The sequence below is a fragment of the Rhinopithecus roxellana genome, chromosome 3 (assembly GCF_007565055.1).
Source record: "Rhinopithecus roxellana isolate Shanxi Qingling chromosome 3, ASM756505v1, whole genome shotgun sequence".
Lineage (NCBI taxonomy): Eukaryota > Metazoa > Chordata > Mammalia > Primates > Cercopithecidae > Rhinopithecus > Rhinopithecus roxellana.
In genome coordinates, this window is record NC_044551.1 from 48,768,396 (window position 1) to 48,789,068 (window position 20,673).

The following is a 20,673-nucleotide window of genomic DNA, read 5'->3' on the forward strand; positions in this document are numbered from 1 at the left end:
TTTGCTATATTATTTCATGTATCTTCAGACATTTATTCTGAACTAGCTCTTTCCTGTGTTAAAACCGAACTAAAACTCCAACAAAAAAACTCCTTTGACCCAATGTCCTCTTCAGCCACTGTTATATTATCTCACCTTCCCAGCCAAACTTTGTTTGAGACAAGATGTCACTCTGTTGCTCAGGTTGGAGTGGCAGTGGTGCAAACACAGCTCACTGCAACTTCGACCTCCCAGCTCAGGTGACCCTCCCACCTCAACCTCCCGGGTAGCTGGGACTACAGGCGTGGGCCACCATGCCTGCCTAATTTTTTGTATTTTTTTGTAGAGAAAGGGTTTCACCATGTTACCCAGGCTTGTCTTGAACTCCTGGGCCCAAGGATCCTCCCACCTCGGCCTCCCCAAGTCTTAGGATTACAAGCATGAGCCACTGCACCTGGCCCTAGTCAAACTTTTTAAATTAGCTAAGGTTGTTTGCAATTCTGAAACTTGACTTATTCAGTCTTTTAAGTGGTCTCCTCAATTTAATTTCTGTTTCAATTCGTTCTCCAAACCGTAAGCTGAGTAACTTCTAAAACACAGATTTCATCATGACACTCTCAATCTTGAAATCATTCTATTGCTCTCTATTCCTATAAGGATACAGTGTTAATTCCATTACATCATTTATGAGGTTCTCCACCACCTAGTGCCTACTACCTCACCAGGTCAGCTCTTGCTGCTCACATATACTTGGAGTTCTAGCCCATTAATCTTTCCCTGTTCAGTTTCTCAACCGTGTCATGCTCACTCTCACCTAGAAAGTTACCCAGACTGTTTCCTCTGTCTGGGACTTCTTTTGACAGATTTTCAGGGCTGACTCTTACCCACCCTTCACTTCTTAGCTTAAATGTGTTTTCTCCATCATGGTCTTTGTTAGGGTTCCCTGACACATGTTGTCCTTGTGAGACAGCCAGGTGGGAGGGGGTCCCTGGAGGAACTCCAACAAGCCTGCCCACTGAGTAGGAGCCTGGGAAGTTCACCGTGTTTGCAGCAGGGAGGAACCTGGCCCCTCCTCTTCCTGTGTGGAACCTGGGATTCTTCAAATTGCTGGGCTGGAAGTGCTCTAGCAGAGGGAGTTTCCCCCGTTTCTCCTTTTTCACTCAATGAAACCCTGCTTTACTCACCCTCTAAGCCATCAGCCAGCCTAAATTTTCATGGCCGTGGAAGGGACAAGAACCCCATCTTTAGCTGAAATAAGGAAAAGTCCTGCAACATTTTTGACATGCAACATGGAGGCTTGAGAAGTGGTGAGTGAAATGGGGACTCAAGACTTCTCACTGTTGCTCCTAAGCATTTTCATCCTCCGACTTCTGAGGGTGGGGGAAACGTGCCCCTGAACCTGGTGGCTCCCAGGGGTGGGGGTTGGGAGAAAGGCCCTTTCCTTCCTTTTTTGGGAAGGACAGGTTAGCAGGGAGTCCTCTCTCCCCCTCCCCTGTCTGCAGGGGCTGGGACTCATGGCCCAAGGGTTCCGCACAGCTGGCTGCCTAGAAGGGGTTCAGCTTTGAACTTCAGTTTTGAGTAAGATAGGAAAAGCTGAAGAAGTGGCAGAATAATTGTGGAAATTAATCTTGCAGAAGAGGTTCTCTGTGTGAACATACTAACTAAATTTAAAGGGGTTATAAAAGGTTTTTGCTTCTTTAAATTTCTAAGTCATCATTTTGGCAAAATCACTTATGATAATCTGGAACTCTCTTTCATAATATCAAGTGTTTTAAACCTTGAACATTTAACAGCCTTCCCAAAATCAAACTTCGGTTTCAAAATTGTCTTCCCTGGCACCTGGCTTTTCGAATACTTAAGAGGGCTCCTGAAGTGTCCAGAAAAAGAGAGGTAAACAGGATTATTTGGCATATTTAGGTACATGGGATTGCCAAAATGATGCTCAGTCTTCTTTAGGTTATATCTTGGTGAATAATGCTAATATATGTTCCAAAATTGTATGGAGTTTCTAAAATTCTAATGTCTGAGTGTATGCTCTCAATCATAATTAAGGTTTTTGTGTTATTGTAAACCGCGGGGATGCTCTCAATCATAATTAAGGTTTTTGTGTTAAGTTATTGTAAACCACGGGGATAACCAAACTTCTTTGTCAATTGTATTTCTAATTTTAACTACCCTGGACATTTTGCTATTCACAGACAATTGTTGTCTTTCTTTTAATCCTTTTCAAAAGATGGTTTATAATAGGCTATAAGACTCTGACAGGTGCTCTCAGATACAATTTCTGATTGTATTTAAGACAATCAGATTTCTGATAACTTTGGAGATTGTGACATTGGAATAAAGGAAAATGTCCAAGACTCATGAAGAGCTGAAATGTTCATGAATATCAAGCAAAACCAGAGTTAACTAAATGGACCGAACTCAAAGCTGAAGAAACCTTTTTACTTTTGCTTGGAATATTGGTGATCCTTGTTTAGTTTTTCAGAGCCAAGGAAACTTATTTTGAGCTATTTATGGCCTTTAATAATTAAGTAAGGTGTACACTCCTGTGATCAAGATTTGGAGCATGTTTGTTTCTCTCTGCCTGGTTTCTTTAGAATTTGGAAACTATCTGTGAGTATTCTTATGGCAATATAGTTGTTTGCATCAGCGCAGTAAGAATCTATTTTTCTTTTGCAATAGGACACACTTGGAAAAACTGGTAATTTTACCAAGGCTTTGACTGGAAGGGTATGCTTCCCTTTCAGGAGTCAATCTAGACTTGTAGAGTCAATAAAAGCCCAGTGGGGAAACTAGCCTCATACTATTGTCTACACAGTCCCTGTACAGAACGTCATTTTCTAACAAGTCTGGGAGCTCCAAGTTTATCTTGGGACCTTAAAAGGAGAGGATCACCCAACTCACAGGTATTTTAGGATACAAACCCATGGTTGGGCTTGGCTTTAAAAGGTCTTATGTGAGATTCCTTGTGGAACACAATTCCATCGAAGCCAATCCAACAGGCCTATGTAGAAATAACTATTCTTGCTGCACTGTATGCAAATAATCAGACCAAGTATAAAGCTAAAGTCTGTTTTGCAAACCACTCAGTCCTATGATGATTTGTTTTTTAATAAATATGAGGACCGGAGAGAGAGAAATCATGTTTCAAAACTTACACATTTGTCATTAAATTCTAAACTCACTAGTTGTTTTTAAGTCTTTGCCTACATTTTAGGCTTGCTCCTGTGAATCAACTAGCAATCCCTGGCTGCAGCTCAGAAAGAACAAAAGGGATGGGTAATGTAGAAATTCGGATCAATATTCTAGTTCTGAGCAATTATCCTGCAAATACTGCCAGGTGATGCCCATCAGGCGAAGGTTTTCTTTTTGGGAAAGTAAGACCAAGGGAACTAACCAAAGCTAAGCACCATGCAGTCAAATACTAGCAAGCATATCTATAGCCACCAGTTATCTGGATGTGCCACAAGACATCCTTTCCTCCCCCTTGTTGGAGGACTCAGTTCCACAGTTTCACCTTAGCATTTGGCTTATGATAAGGAATCCATACAAACACCTCCCCCCAGCGCCCCAGCTTCCCAGACATGTTTTTGTCCCAGACTCAATTCCAAGCTTCAGGTCAAAGCCCTAGGAAAGAAAACTGGATCTAAGGGATCCAGAGGCAAATGGCAACAGAGGTTAAAAGGCACAGCGCTGGTGAGCATGGCTGATTCCTGCCAATTAAGCCAACCCCAAGCTTCCTATTTCATGGATAAAGGCCATGTTAGTATCCATGGCATAAATGAGGCCTAGGGAATCCAAGGCCACTGACAGCAGGGGAGATAGGGCATATGTGGGTAAGAGCAGATGATTCCCACCCCTAGGCCCCCCTGCTTCATGGGTGCAAGCTGCTTTGGCACTCATGGCGGGACCTCACAAGGTCACCGGGACTCGGGGATGCAAGGATGGAAGAGGGAAAGAGGATGCTCTTCCTTCTTTCCCTCATGTACCCTGGGTATCTGCTAGGAAGAGAAGGGAACCAAGGATGCCTGCTTCCCTCTTCCTAGATGGGTAGCCATTCATCTTCAGTCTGTACCCCTTTAGAATGCATCCTGAATCCCTGGGACTTCTTTGAAAAATACACCTTATTTTTATTCCTTTCTCCTGCTTTGTTCTCTCTTTACTACTAGGTAATCATGTCTCCATATTACAAGACACTCCCCTCAGATGCATCCTCCAAACTGGAAAGAGTTAATCCCTCAAACCTTAAACTGGTTGGCTTAGGACTGGGGCCCAGGGGAAGGGAACCCAGAAGCCTGACATGTAGCAAAAGGGTAAAGGTTTTCTGCCAGTTGGGCTTTTGGCCTTCCTCTCCCTGAGCAAACTGTTAAAAGGCCTCAGAATTTTTGAGCTGTCTTTACCCCTGCCCTTGTTTTGTTTTGATACATGTTTTCTAATAAGCTGGTTTGCCGGTTCTTGTCTTCAGGCCATCAAACTCCAAACAGTCATGCAACTGGAGCCTCTGACAATGGCCCCTTCTGCTGGGGTGCCTTAGATCAGCCTCTGAGAGAACTCTGACTGCTGTTTCCCCAAAACAACACCCCCTGTCAGCAGGAAGCGTTTAAGATTGGTCTTTGTCCTTATCCTTAATCCAATGGCAGTTAGATGTACTTCTTTAGAGGGGAGAATGAGACAGCCAGATGGGAGCAAGTCCCTGGAGAAACTCCAAACAGCCTGCCCACTGAGGTGGAGCCTCAGGAAGTTCACAATGTTTGCAGCCGGAGAGGGGTTGGGGAGGAACCTGGTCCCTCCCCTTCCTGTGTGGAACCTGGGATTCAAACTGCCAGAAGGGAAGCACTCTAGAAGAGGGACTCTGACCTTGCAAGAGTCCCTGTTTCCTCAAGTCCCTTTTAACCCAATAAAACCCTGCTTTACTCACCCTTTAAGCCATCTGCCAGCCCAAATTTTCATGGCCATGGGACAGACCAGAACCCTGTCTTTAGCTGACTAAAGAAAAGTCCTGCAACACTTGTCTATCCCCCCATATTATTCACCACACTTGCAATACCTGGTTTAATGCCTGTACAAAGATCCCATGAAGGTATCTGTCTTCTTTAGCCTTTTACACTTCAGAACCTAGTATGGTCCTTGGCAGATGGAATGCCTCTAGTAAATAGTCGTGAAATAAATAATAATCTAATCTAAGCATTCCCTTCTGGAGTCTTACAGATAAACATTTTAATTTATCACTGCTTTGCTCTGGAATTACTTCAATTATCCTTATTTTTTTTCTAGAAGAAAAATGTTTTATAATCTGAGAATATGGAATGCTTAACAAAATTGGATTGTACCCTGAGTAGATAATGTACTTCAAAAATGTACTCAATGGTCAGTCAACCAAAAGAAATCAATGTTATTTCTTTTTTTTTTTTTTTTTTTTTTTTCTTTGAGACAGAGCCTTGCTCTGTCACCCAGGCTGGAGTGCAGTGGCCGGATGTCAGCTCACTGCAAGCTCTGCCTCCCGGGTTCACGCCATTCTCCTGCCTCAGTCTCCCGAGTAGCTGGGACTACAGGCGCCCGCCACCTCGCCCGGCTAGTTTTTTGTATTTTTTTTTAGTAGAGACGGGGTTTCACCGTATTAGCCAGGATGGTCTCGATCTCCTGACCTCAGTGATCCGCCCGTCTTGGCCTCCCAAAGTGCTGGGATTACAGGCTTGAGCCACCGCGCCCAGCCGAAATCAATGTTATTTCTAATTTGAAAAATGGAGATATAGAAAAAGAAGATCTGAGAATCATTCTCTTATGTATTTTCCCCAATAATATTCAGTCAAAAAGTAATATTAAGTAAAAAATAAAGTACTAAGAATCTTAGAAAAACATTTAAGAGATTTTAGATATTACATAGGTCCTGGAGACATACTTATACTCTATTAAATCTAAAAGCCATGAAAGAAAAAAACAGACATATTTGATTATGTAAAAATTTTAAATTCTGTATGGGAAAGGATGTTGATATGATTTGGCTATGGCCCCACCCAAATCTCAACTTGATTTGTGGCTCACATAATCCCCCCAATTACCTCCCACTGGGTCATAATTGAATCATTGGGACAGGATTTTTCCATGCTGTTCTCGTGATAGTGAGTAAATCTCATGAGATCTGATGGTGTTATAAAGGGCAGTTCCCCTGCACGTGCTGTCTTGTCTGCCACTATGTAAGATGTGCCTTTGCTTTTCCTTTGTCTTCCCATGATTGTGAGGCCTCCCCAGCCATGTGGAACTGTGAGTCCATTAAACCTCTTTTTCTTTATAAATTACCCAGTCTTGGGTATTTCTTGGTAGCAGTATGAAAATAGACTAATACAGTAAATTTGTACTGGTAGAGTGGGGTAGAGTTATAAAAATACCCAAAAATGTGGAAGTGACTTTGGAACTGGGTAAAAAGCAGAGGTTGGAACAGTTTGCAGGGCTCAGAAGAAGACAGGAAAATGTGGGAAAGTTTGAAACTTCCAGAGACTTGTTGAATGGCTTTGACCAAAATGCTGATAGTGATATGGACAATAAAGTCCAGGCTAGGTGGTCTCAGATGGAAATGAGGAACTCGTTGGAAACAGGAATGAAGATGACTCTTGTTATGTTTTAGCAAAGAGATTGGTGACATTTTTCTCCTGCCTCAGAGATCTGTGGAACTCTGAACTTGAGAGGGAGATTTAGGGTATCTGGCAGAAGACATTTCTAAGCATCAAAGCATTGAAGAGGAAGCAGAGCATAAAAATTTGGAAAATTTGTAGCCTGACAATTCAATGGAAAAGTAAAACCCATTTTCTGAGGAGAAATTCAAGCCAGCTACAGAAATTTCTGTAAGTAACAAGGAGCCTAATGTTAATCACCAAGACAATAGGGAAAATGTCTCCAGGACATGTCAGAAACCTTCACAGCAGCCCCTCCCATCACAGGCCCAGAGGCCTAGGAGGGAAAAATGGTTTTCTGGGCCAGGTCCAGGACCCCCTGTTGTATGCAGCCTAGGGACTTGGTGTCCTGCATCCCAGCCCATCCAGCCATGGCTAAAAGGGGCCAAGGTGCTTCAGAGGGTTCAAGCCCCAAGCCTTGGCAGCTTCCATGTGGTGTAGGTTCTGCAGGTGCACAGAAGACAATAATTGAGATTTGGGAACCTCCACCTAGATTTCAGAGGATGTATGGAAATACCTGAATGTACAGGCAGAAGTTTGCTGCCAAAGTGGAGCCCTCATGGAGAACCTCTACTAGGGCAATGTGGAAGGGAAATGTGGGGTTGAAGCCTCCCTCACACAGAGTCCCCACTGGGACACTGCCTAGTGGAACTGTAGGAAGAGGGCCACTGTCCTCCAGACCCCAGAATGGTAGATCCACCAACAACTTGAACTGCATGCCTGGAAAGGCAGCAGACATTTTGTGCCAGCCTGTGGAAGCAGCTTAGAGGGGGACTGTACCCTGCAAAGCCACAGGGGTAGAGTTGCCCAGGGCCATGGGAACCCACCTCTTGCATGAGCTGGATTTGAGACACAGAGTCAAAGGAGATCATTTTGGAACTTTAAGATTTAATGATTGCCCTATTGAATTTCCAACTTGCATGGGGCCTGTGCCTCCTTTGTTTTGGTCAATTTATTCCCTTTGGAGTATATATATTTGTGCAATACCTGTACCCCCATTGTACCAGGAAATAACTAACTTACTTTTGATTTTACAGGCTCCTAAGCAGAAGGGACTTGCCCTGTCTCAGATGAGACTTTGGACTTGTACTTTTGAGTTAACATTGGACTAAGTTAAGACATTGGGGGACTGTTGGGAATGCATGATTGTGTTTTGAAATGTGAGGACATGAGATCTGCGAGGGCCAGGGATGGAATGATATGGTTTGGCTGTGTCTGTACCCACATTTCACTTTTTTTTTTTTTTTTTTTTTTTGAGAAATAATCTTGCTCTGTCACCCAGACTGAAGTACAGTGGTGTGATCTGAGCTCACTGCAGCCTTTGGCTCCCAGGTTCAAGTGGTTCTCTTGTCTTAGCCTCCCCAGTAGCTGGGATCACAGATGCCCACCACCATGCTTGGCTAATCTTTTTGTATTTTTAGTGGAGATGGGGTTTCACCATGTTGGCCAGGCTGATTTTGAACTCCTGACCTCAAATAACCCGCCCACCTCGGCCTCCCAAAGTGTTAGGATTACAGGCATGAGGCACCATGCCCTGTCCAAATTTCATCTTGAATTGGAGTTCCCGTAATCCCCACATGTCATGGGAGGGACTTGGTGGGAGGTAACTGAATCATGGGGCCAGGTTTTCTCATACTATTCTCATAATAGTGAATAAGTCTCATGAGATCTGATGATTTTATAAAGGGCAGTTCCCCTGCACATGCTCCCTTGCCTGCTACCATCTAAGATATGCCTGTGCTTCTCCTTCACCTTCCGCCATGATTGTGAGGCCTGCCCAGCCTGTGGAACTGTGAGTCCATTAAACCTCTTTTTCATCATAAATTACCTAGTCTCAGGTGTTTCTTCCTAGCAGTATGAAAATGGACTAATACAGGTGTCATAAACAAAGTTGAACAAATGAAAGATCAGGGAAAATATTTGCAATGTATTTTCCAGATAAAAATCTAACACATGTAATTTTATTGATTATCTAATGCTATAAAATAAATAACCCCAAAGTTAGCAGCTTAAAACCACATTACACTTTTATCTCAAAGTTTCTGTGGGTCAAAAATCCAGGCCACATTATTGAATTTTCTGCTTCAGAGTCTTTCATAACGCTGCAATCAAGATGCCAACCAGGCTATAGTCTCATCTAATGGCTTGACTGAGGAAGAATCTGCTTCCAAGTTCATGTAGATGTTCAAAGGATTCATTACCTTGAGGATTGCTGGGATAAGGGCCTACGTTTCTTACAGGCTATTGGCTAGGGGTCATCTCACTTCCTCACCAAGTGGCCCTCTCTGTCAGACAAGCATAAAAAAGAGCCACAGAGAGAAAACTGACAAAATGGAAGTCATAGTCTTTTGTAACCTAATCACAGAAGTGATATCCCACCACTTTTGCCATATACTAATCTTCAGAAGCAAACTACATCCAGCCCACACTCGTAGGAGGGGGTTATACAACAGCACGAATATCAGGATGTAGGGTCATAGAGAACCATTTTAGAAGGCTGTCTACCACAGAAGTATACAAATTGCTTTGACTGGAAAAAGACATCCCAACCTGAATGTGAGGATAAGAATAGGCAATTTATACAAAAAGATAGGAATAGGTAATTCACACAAGAGCAAATCTAAATGATCATTTTACATATGAAGAGACTTTCCTCTTTTCCAGTAGTCATGGAAATGCAAATGAACAGGTCAATGAGAGGATGAAATTAACTCTCAGATAAGACTCAGATTAATTTATAAAGATGAGGCCCAGCACAGTGGCTCAAGCCTGTAATCCCAGCACTTTGGGAGGCCGAGATGGGCGGATCACGAGGTCAGGAGATCGAGACCATCCTGGCTAACATTGTGAAACCCCGTCTCTACTAAAAAAATACCAAAAACTAGCCGGGCGAGGTGGCGGGTGCCTGTAGTCCCAGCTACTCGGGAGGCTGAGGCAGGAGAATGGCATAAACCCGGGAGGCGGAGCTTGCAGTGAGCTGAGATCCGGCCACTGCACTCCAGCCTGGGCGACAGACCGAGACTCTGTCTCAAAAAAAAAAAAAAAAAAAAAAAAAAAAAAAAAAAAATATTTATAAAGGTGAGATAGCATTCCCATACATGCATTGTTAATGGAAATGTGAATACTACAGCCTTTTTGGAAAGCAGTTTAATATCAATTAAAAATAGAACTATACATTCCTTTTGACTTAAACATGTAATCCAAAAAATTAAATCAAGAGCATACACATACACACACACACACACACACACACACACACACACACACACACTGTGAAAAACTATGAAACAATACTAGAGTTTCATTGTAAAAAACTAGAAACAAAATGGATAGCCATCAACAGGGAAATAATAAAGTGTGGTATGTGAATATGTAATATTATGTAGCCATTAAAAGGAATCTATTAGAGGAAGAGGATGCCATGCCAGAGAGACAGAGACAGAGATAGAGATGTAGACAGAGACATAAGAAAAAAGAAAAAGAAAAAGATGTCAAAAAATACAACTATGAGACAAGTATGCATTTTTATAAATTTGCATTTATTTGTGGTGATATATACAAAGAAATAGATTTTTTACATTTTAATGAATTAACTCTATATTAAGTAAATTGGAGGAGTTTCCATATTTATGGGTCTCATATTTAGATTTTGAGTCTACTCTGAAAGTCAACCAGTAACATAGAGTACATCTGATTATAAGTGCATAAAGAAGGGTATGAGAAAATAAGCAGCAACTTTTTAATATTGCTTACTTGTGGCGAGTTTGTCAGAGGGATTGGTATTTGAACAGCATGAGAAAGGAGCTATGCAATAAACAAAACAAAACCCCAAATTTTATTTTTATATAAAACTGAATGTGATTTAAAAAGATAGGTATGATTTTATACCACTTATGTAACAGGATAAATATATATCTTTATGTATTTATACATAAAGAAATACAAGAAAGGAGAGTCACAAAAATGTTCATGGTGATTATCTGAAGTTGGAATTCTAAGTAATTTTTATTTTCTTCTTTATAGTTTTATGTATTAATTTTTTAAAAGAGCCTGTATTATTTATATAATTGAATGAAATTAAACATGCATATACATACATATACATGCATATTTGATATACATATGTACCTATATCATAAACTACTACATACTATGGATATGAAATGAACCTGGAAATGGTAGGCAAGATTTCTATAATCAAGAGGGTAAGAAGAGCGTATTTTGTGTAAAAGGCATAGCATAAAAAGAGATGCTATCTGAGATGCTAACTCACAAAAGCCAGAAGTCACATGGAAAGAAAACAAGAGGTGTGATTTGATTGGACCATAGGGAGTGGGAAAGAGAAGAGTAATATTCTAAAGGTAGGCTGCAGCCAGACTGTGAAGGGCTTCAAAGACAGTTCAGACTTTATCCAGTAAGCAGTGAGGAGCAACACTGGAGTGTGAAATGACATAAGAATCTGATCCTGCGGCTGGGTGTGGTGGCTCATGCCTGTAATCTCAGCACTTTGAGAGGCTGAGGTGGGCTGATCACTTGAGGCCAAAAGTTCAAGACCAGCCTGGCCAACATGGTGAAAACCTGTCTCTACTAAAAATAGAAAAAATTAGCCAGGTGTGGTGGTGCACATCTGTAACCCAGTTACTCAGGAGTCTGATGCAGGAGAATCACTTGAACCCAGGAGGTGGAGGTTGCGGTGAGCCGAGATTGTGCCACTGCACTTTAGCCTGGGTGACAGAGCCAGACTCTGTCTCAAAAAAAAAAAAAAAAAAAAAAAAGAATCTGATCCTGGTGTTTGGGACAGAATGGTCAAGAGGGTCCTGGGGACAGAGAGTGCGTTAATGAGGCCAGTGCGTTAATACAGGTCAGACATGAGGCAGTCAGAGTCTGAAGTGGGTTGTGTTGGGGGATGAGAGGGACACAGTGATGGGGTACCTGGTCTGGAGATTTTGAGGAACAAAGCATCTACAGACAGCAGTCACACTGACACACTCTCTCTCCTCCTATGCTTGTGTAATAGAAGATGTGCTGACATTTCTAAAATAACTAAGAACAGTAATTTGTGTATATATAAACATTTACCATTCAGAAGGAGTATGTAAGTTTATTGTCTAACTCCTATCTTTACAGCAGTTTAGTAAAAGGTGGAAAGAAGCGGTGACTGCTTTCTCAGATAAAGAAAGTAAAGATTAGAAAGGTTAAGTAACCTGCCTGCCCTTATATAGCTTAGTGTCAGCCTAAAGATTTGACCAAACTCTGTTATTTGAGTTGGACTTCATCCCTAGCCTTTGAAAGGCTGGATAGTCTTCAAGGCTTTTAGCATTTCTGGACATGTTTATGATCAATGGTAATACTAATCACCAGATAAAATCAAATCTAACCAGTACAATGAAAATAAAACAAACAGGACATACTATCTGAATTTATCACTAATTACTGAATATTCACTTTCATATGTAAGGTAGATTCCAGGCATAAAGTCAAAATCTACTTATGTGCTTTACATATTGAAATTCTAGCAGTTAGTAAAATTCTGCAATAACTTACGATTACTGTGAAAAATGTTAAATTTTATATAGAAAAATTTTAAGTTGGCTTCTAAAAATATTCAGAAAGCATCTTATTAAAGCAGTGAACAAAGCTTCCATTTGTAGCATTGTTTCAATAAAATTCATTTAGTAGGTGATAAGAGAAGATAAGGCTTTAACTTATTAAATGACCACTAGGAAGAAAGGAACACTTAATGTCTGGGTGCCAACACCATTATTAGCAGTATCTAAGACTAGCTGAATTGCCCAAAAATTATGTTGTTCCTGAACTGCCTTCACCGGAAAATGAGTGACTATTTGGTATTGCAAATTTACAGTGTAATCATAGGAGAAATCTACTACCTGACAGTACTGATAAATTCTTGTTCCTGCAACAGGTCAAAGTTTTTAAAATTGTCAATTAAAAAATTAATAAAATTGTCATAATTAAGTTATTGTTGGACTAGAAATGTATTTTATGATGAAATGATATTTAAATTGAACTTGGATTTATTGAAATTTGATATGAAGACTTGGCCATTGAACACTTTATCTCCCACTAAACTATCTGATGTAAATAGCTAGGGAATATGAAAGCCCAGGTTCAAACTTAGTCCCTGGCTTCATTCTTTGTCCTCTTCCCTTCCTACCATACTTACTTCCACCAGCCAGGAAAAAAGATAGACACACAGAAACTCTTAGCTTTTCAAATTATTTAGATAGTATTGTTCTCTTATCAACCAGAGTTCCCTCAAAGCCTCAGTATTTGTAGTGAGGTCATGACCAATTTGAGTCACCCAGAAATATAGTATGTGTTTCCTCCTAGAACCTTCAGTTGCCTCATTCCCAGAGCAAAAAGGTCCATGTGTTAAAGTCAGCATTAACTGCCTTGAGTCTGGAAGGGGAGTTGATGCTGACTTAGAGTCTTATGCAACAATAAACACAGTACTATCCAGAATAAACTCTGAATGACCCAAACTAATTTCTTGGAAAGTGTTCTAGGTATTTTCCAAAAGAGACTAGAGAAATATAGGAAGTTAGCCAGTTTGGCATTGTTTTTTTTGAATAACTTGCCAAAAGTCTGGCCCCATTTGCCAGTGTCAACACTCTAGAGTGCAAACATATTCTTGTGCAAGGGACATTATGTAAGCTAGAAATTTATCTTAATTAGTCACTCTTTATTCAAGGGTGGATGCTACAGAAGAAAGCCCCAGTATTTTCAGAATACCTGTACTTCAAAGTCTCTGGTGAAGCTATTCTTCGCTGCCTTTTTATGCAACAAGAGAGGAAGGCCTTTGGATAGCTTGCTTGAAGCAGTGTTCAAGGCCAGTGGTGTTGGGGATTGTTAGTGGAACCTAGTGGGATCCCATTGCTTGCTTTATCTCTCTGTTCAAAGCGTTAGAATGAAGAATGTGATGAAAGCCTTTTGTATCCATCCGTGATGGGTTTTATTTCATTATCCTTGTTTCCATTTCAGGAGCAATAACCAGATTGGAAGTATATCTGTAAAGGTTAGTCCTAGCTGAGCCTTGCTAACAGGAAGAACTTCTCAATCCCTAGGACCTTCAACTGAGAAGAGTTCTGAGGTTCACAACAGATAGCAATATGGATAGGCGGAGAATACAGTTATATGCTGCATAATGATAGTTTGGTCAACAACAGATGACATATACAATGGTGGTCCTACAACATTATAATATGTAATTTTACTGTATTTAATTTTATAATAAATCTACTGTATTTACTTTTCTATGTTTAGATGCATACATACTTACTGATATGGTTTGGCTGTGTCCCCATTCAAATCTCAACTTGAATTGTATCTCCCAGAATTCCCACATGTTGTAGGAGGCACCCAGGGGAAGGTGGTTGAACCATGGGGGCTGGTCTTTCCCATGCTATTCTCATGATAGTGAACAAGTCACACGAGATCTGATGGGTTTATGGGGGATTTCTGATTTTGCTTCCTTCTCATTCTTTCATGCCACCACCATGTAAGAAGTGCCTTTCTCCCTCCACCATGATTGCAAGACCTTCCCTAACCACGTGGAACTGTAAGTCCAATTAAACCTCTTTCTTTTGTAAATTGCCCAGTCTTTGGTATGTCTTTATCATCAGTGTGAAAATGGACTAATGCAGTAAGTTGGTACCAGTAGAGTGGGGCATTGCTGAAAAAATACCTGAAAATGTGGAAGCAACTTTGGAACTGGGTAACAGGTAGAGGTTGGAACAGCTTGGAGGGCTCAGAAGACAGGAAAATGTGGGAAACTTTGGAACCTCCTAGAGACTTGTTAAATGCTTTGCCCATAATGCTGATACTGATATGTACATTAAGGTCTGGGCTGAGGTGGTCTCAGATGGAGATGAGGAACTTGTTGAGAAAGGGAGCAAAGGTGACTCTTGTTATGTTTTAGTAAAGAGACTGGTGGCATTTTGCCCCTGCCATAGAGACTTGTGGAACTTTGAACTTGAGAGAGACGATTTAGGGAATCTGGTAGAAGAAATTTCTAAGCAGCAAAGCATTCAAGAGGTGACTTGGGTACTGTTAAAGGCATTCAGTTTTATAAAAGAAGCAGAGCATAAAAGTTCAGAAAATTTGCAGCCTGACAATGTGATAAAAAAGAAAAATCCATTTTCTGGGGGAAGAATTCAAGCTGGCTGCAGAAATTTACATAAGTAGCAAGGAACCTAAGTTACTCCTCAAGACTATGGGGAAAATGTCTCCAGGCCATGTAAGAGACCTTCACAAGAGCCCCTCCCATCACAGGCCTGGAGGCCCAGGAGGAAAATGTGGTTTCATGGGCCAGGGACTTGGTGCCCTGTGTCCCAGCTGCTTTAGCTATGGTTGAAAGGGGCCAACATACAGCTTGGGCTATGGCTTCGAGGGCAGAAGCCCCAAGCCTTGACAGCTTCCATGTGGTATTGAGTCTGCACATGCACAGAAGTCAAGAATTGAGGTTTGGGAACCTCCACCTAGATTTCAGAAGATGTATGGAAATGCCTGGATGCCCAGGAAGAAGTTTGCTGCAGGGATGGGGCTCTCAGGGAGAACCTCTGCCAGGGCAGTGCCAAATGGAAATGTGGGGTAGGAGCCCCCACATAGAGTCCCTACTGGGGCACTGCCTAGTGGAACTGTGAGAAGTGGGCCACAATCCTCCAGACCCCAAAATGATAGATCTACTGACAGATTGCACTGTGCACCTGGAAAAGCCACAGACACTCAATGCTAGCCTGTGAAAGCAGCTGGGGGGAGGCTGTACCCTCAGAAGCCACAGAGGCAGAGCTGCCCAAGACTATGAGAACCCACCTCTTGCATCACCATGACCTGGATGTAAGACACGGAGTCAAAGGAGATCATTTTGCAACTTTAAAATTTTGACTGCCCTCCTGGATTTCGGACTTCCATGAGCCCTGTAACCTCTTTGTTTTGGCCAATTTCTCCCATTTCGAATGGCTGTGTTTACTGAATATATGTACCCCCATTGTATCTAGGAGGAAACTAGCTTGCTTTTGATTTTACAGGCTCCTAGGGAGAAGAGACTTGCCTTGTCTAAGATGAGACTTTGAACTGCAGACTTTTGGGTTAATGCTGAAATGAGTTAAGAATTTGGGGGACTGTTGGGAAGGCATGACTGGTTTTGAAATGTGAGGACATGAGATTTGGAAGGGCTAGGGGTGGAATGATATGGTTTGGCTGTGTCCCCATTCAAATCTCAACTTGAATTGTGTCTCCTAGAATTCCCATGTGTTGTGGGAGGGACCCAGATGGAGGTGGTTGAATCATGAGGGCTAGTCTTTCCTGTGCTATTCTTGTGATAGTGAATAAGTCTCATGAGATCCTTTGGGTTTATCCGGGGCTTCTGCTTTTCCTTCCTTCTCATTCTGTCATGGCACCACCATGTAAGAAGTGCCTTTCACCCTCTGCCATGATGGTGAGACTTCCCCTAGCCATGTGGAACTGTAAGTCCAATTAAACCTCTTTCTTTTGTAAATTACCCAGTTCAGTTATCGTCGTCCAGATGTAGGAGCTGGAAGGAGCTCCCAGGATCCTGGGAAAGGGGGTCACATTGAGACGTGGCACCTGTTCTCAGGGTGGGGCAATCAGACTTCCAGTGTCCTTCCTGTTGGCAAGCAGGGCAGGGGGCTGCTGGTGGACGAGGGTTAGGACATTCGCTGGCCCAATGTCCTGACGCCTTGCACTTATAGCAAGGCTGCGTTGGGGCTCGGGGGCCTTGTGGACACCTGTTGGCATAGTGTCCTGCCTCGCCGCATTTATAGCAGGCTCCTTTTGTAGCCTTGGAGTCTGCGGGGTGTGTGCTCTCTGGTTTGGGGTTACGACTGGGCTGTAAAGCCACCGCTAGGAGCTGTACCTTCTGTTTGAGGCGAGCCTGCCGCTGTGCCTCAGCCTGTTTCCTCTCTGGAGTTATAGACCTTAAAGGCTAGTTTAACTAGGTCCGGTATTGGTGTCTTGGGACCATTTTCCACCTTTTGGAGTTTTTTGCGAATATCAGGAGCTGATTGGGAAATGAAATGAGATGCCAAAATGGTGGCCCCTGTGGGGGAGGCCGGATCCAGCCAGGTATATTGGGTTAGAGTCTCAGTTAGCCTATTTAGGAATGCGGCTGGATTTTCTTCTGGATTTTGAGAAATTTCTTTTAATTTGTTAAAATTTACAGCTTTGTTTGAAGCCATTTGCATACCAGCCAACAGGCACTGGACCATAATGTCTCTCCTACGGCGCCCAGGCTGGCCTACTTGGTAGTCCCAGTCTGGGTCTGCTGAGGGGACTGCTTGCTCCCCTAGTGGAATGGCGGTGTCAGTTAAATGTAGTTGGTTGGCGTGCTGCCTGGCAGCCACTAAGATGCGCTCTTGCTCCTCAGGGTTTAGGGTAGAGGTCAGGATAACCTGGAGGTCATGCCAAGTTAAGTCATAGGCCTGACAAAGGTATCTAAATTCCTTTATGTATACAGTGGGATTAGCTGAGAAATCCCCTAAACGCTTCTCAATTTTGGAAAGGTCAGCCAGTGAAAAAGGGACATGTACTCTGACTACCCCCTTCCGCCCCAGCTACCTCTCGCAAAGGCACTAACACTGTAGGAGGGTGTGGGGCAGGAGTGGGGGTGTCAGCAGGGCACTTAGAGCAGGTGTGGGCAGAGATAGGGGACCCTAGGTGGCTGGCTGAGGACGTGGAGGGGGCACGGGAGCGAGCGGGCCACCAGTCGATGAGGAGCAAGGAGGAGGAGTCTGGGCAGGAAGGGAGGGGGTGGAGAGAGCGGGGAGAGAAGGAGGAGTACAGGGCAGGTCGGGACGAGAGCGTAAGTCCCAAAAGCCTTGTATGTAATTAACTTCGGACCACTTGCCTAGCCGCTGGCAGAAATTGCTGCTAGGGTGCCCTCTGGTGGCCACTGATTGGGGCCACGCCACAGTGGAGAGGAAAATTAACCGCTTTCTCCTAAGGTCTTGTTCTAGCTGTAAGGTTTTTAAATTGGCTAGGAGGCACCCTAAGGGGGTGCTCTTTGGAAATTTGGACTGGGGGTTTCCCATTTGTTTCCTCTTTACTTACACAATGGACACAATGGAAATGGAAGTGGATCTCTGCCTGGCTTCAAAGCATCCTTTGGAACCAGCAGAGACAGACTGGAGGCTCTTGGAGCCAAGGTGGAGATTACCTTCAGGCGGACGTCTCCTGTCCTGAACGGGTCTCCCGAGCCACTTGGTGGCTCAAAAGTGGGCCTCAGACCTGCGCAGGATTTTTGGCCGAGGGAGGTAAAGAGGAGACAAGGGCACTTGCCCCAGAGAGGCCGTGAGAGTGAGGGAAGTGGGTCTCAGGTCCTGGTCTGTCCGCAGTGTGGAAGCAGGAGGAGGGTCCTCAATCCTTAGAGGCCTGAGGAGGGGTCTCCTCCTGGGTTTCGGCACCAACTGATTTGCTTTCCAGGAAACTGATTTGCTTTCCAGGAAACTGATTTGCTTTCCAGGCTCACCAGGGCGTGTATTAAAGGACCAGCGAGTAGGCAAGGCTAGGAGCAAAACTGCAAATTTATTTTTTTGGTCAGCCAGCTTTGTGGAGGAGGGGTGAGGTCCATCGGTCTCCGGCAGGGGAGGCCAAGGCAGTCGCCCGGTGGAGCTCTCGGGCAAGGTTCCTAATGCAGTCCCGACAGGAGTGCAGGCTGAGGAAGTTCGCACAGCGTGCCTGCCGGGAGTGGCTTTTATGTCCTGGGCCTGGGAGTGGGAGGGCAGTGGGCGGGACATAGGCGGGTCGGGGACCAGGCAGTAGGCGTGGCTAGGCGGGTTCCGGTTTTTCGCCATCGGAGGTCTGGTTGCGCCTGTGCAGTCGACCTGTGTCTTTCCCGGGCACGGGAAAGTTGACGGTGAAGAACCTGGAACTGTGCCATCTTGCCTCCGTTCGTCCAAACAGGTATGTCTTTATCAGCAGCATGAAAACAGACTAATACACTTACTATTGTATTGCAGTTGCCTACAGTATTTGGTATAGCAACATGCTGTGTAGGTTTACAGCCTAGAAGCAATAGGCTGTACCATATAGCCTAGGTGTGTAGTAGGCTATACCATCTAGGTTTGTATAAATACACTCTATGATGTTTGCACAATGACAAAATCACCCTACGACGCATTTCTCAGAACATATTCCCATTGTTAAGCAATGCATGATTGTTCTATACTATCAAGTCATGTTAAGACTTATAATGATGTTAATCTTGACACATCAAGATGTTAATGTGGCACGTTTTAGGGCCAATAATTTCTCAGTAGTTTAGATCACTAATCAGTGAAACTGAATCTCCTGTTTTTGTAGAACTTTGGGCAAGTCACTCTGGGCTCAACTGACTTACCATTAAGTTGAGAGGTTTCTTGGTGTGGGGCTGGTCACAAACCCTAAAATTTTGTGTGAACCATTGGACAGGAGTTCAGCTTACTGTGATATTGTGAAATATATATTTGGTCTTCCTCCAATTTCCTGGCATATGACTCTTAAAATCCTACTATTCTTCAAAGTAATGTGTCTTTTTTTTTTTTTCTTAAGATAGGATCTTGCTCCGTCACCCAGGCTGGAGTGCAGTGGCATGATCTCAGCTCACTGCAGCCTCCCCCTCCCAGATTCAAGCAATTCTCCAAGCTGGTCTTGAACTTCTGGCCTCAAGCAATCCACCTGCCTTGCCCTCCCAAAGTGCTGGGACAACAGGCGTGAGCTACCATGCCCAGCCCAAAGTGATGTGTCTTTTTGTATACTAATGTGTTGATTGACTGCTGGCTGCCCCAGGTAGCTTCATGATGGAAGCTGGTCACTGGAAAGACCAAAGCATGATTAGAGGGTTGAGACTTTAAGCTTCACTCCCAGCCTTGGGAGAGAAAAAGGTAAAGTGTTGAGTTGATCATCAATGGCCTGTGATTTAATTAATCATGCTTACCTAATGAAGTTTTCATAAAATCCCAAAAAGACTGGGTTCAGAGAGTTTCTGGATAGCTGGCTGAATGATCGGTTTCTAGAGGGTGGTGTGCCTGGAGAGGGCATGGAGGCTCTGCACTCCTTCCCTCATGCCTTGCCCTATACATCTCTTCATCTGTATCCTCTGTAGTATTCTTTACAATATATAGTAAATGTAAGTACGTGTTCCTCTGAGTTCTGCAAGCTGTTCTAGTAAAGTAATTGAACCCAAGGAAGGGATCATGGGAACCCCAATATATAGCCAGCCAGTCAGAAACACAAGTAAAACAACCTGGGGCTTGCGACGGGCGTCTGAAGTGAGGGATTGAGGACAGTCTTGTGGGACTAAGCTCTCAACCGATAGGAGGTGATGCTATCTCCAGGTAGTGTCAGCATTGAATTGAATTAGAGGACACTCAGTTGATGTCTGCTGCAGACTTAGTTGATTGCCTAGGGTATAGGAAAATAACCCCACACATTTCACAAAAGTACTCTGTATTGATTACTGAATAAAACAATGGGAAAGATGCTTTGGTTGTTTTTATCTTATAACCACATACCTTTTTGGAAAAGGGCCTTCCAGTACTAACCACCATGGTATCTGCCACACGCTATCCACTGCCTTTCCTTCAGGGATTAGAGTGAAAGTAATCCATCTATTTCTGCAGTTCACACTCAAAACTTAAGAGACCAGAAAGGGAAATTAAAAATATGTATATCTTCCTTAGGCCAATGTCTCATTTTCCTCTGGCTTGCCCTCTTGTTTTTCAGCTCCAAATAATGTGGGCAAATGTTTATACTTGTGATTGATTTAACAGCAAAAAAAAAAAAAAAAAAAAATGGGAAGACGAGGGTCAGGTTCCTCTGTCAATCCAGAGATCAGTTTGCAACTCTGCTTTTCTACATTCTCTAGCATGGTGGACTTGCCCACAAGAGATAAGAATAATGAAACTTGTATGGGAAATCGTGTCCTTTGTCAAGCCAAGACCACCCAGTGGAAAAACAGAGGCCAAGCAAAGCCACAAGATAAATATTGAAAAGGATATCTACTTAG

General features: G+C 43.2%; 1 long non-coding RNA gene across 1 annotated transcript in view; it reads left to right on the top strand.

Annotated features, from left to right (window-relative positions):
* Positions 1–1,196: 1,196 nt before the first annotated feature.
* The window catches only part of LOC115896542, a 96,893-nt gene continuing 77,416 nt past the window's right edge, over positions 1,197–20,673 (top strand). The window contains exon 1 of the long non-coding RNA XR_004056451.1: positions 1,197–1,286. This is a non-coding gene — a long non-coding RNA (uncharacterized LOC115896542). The remainder of the gene's footprint in view (positions 1,287–20,673) is intronic.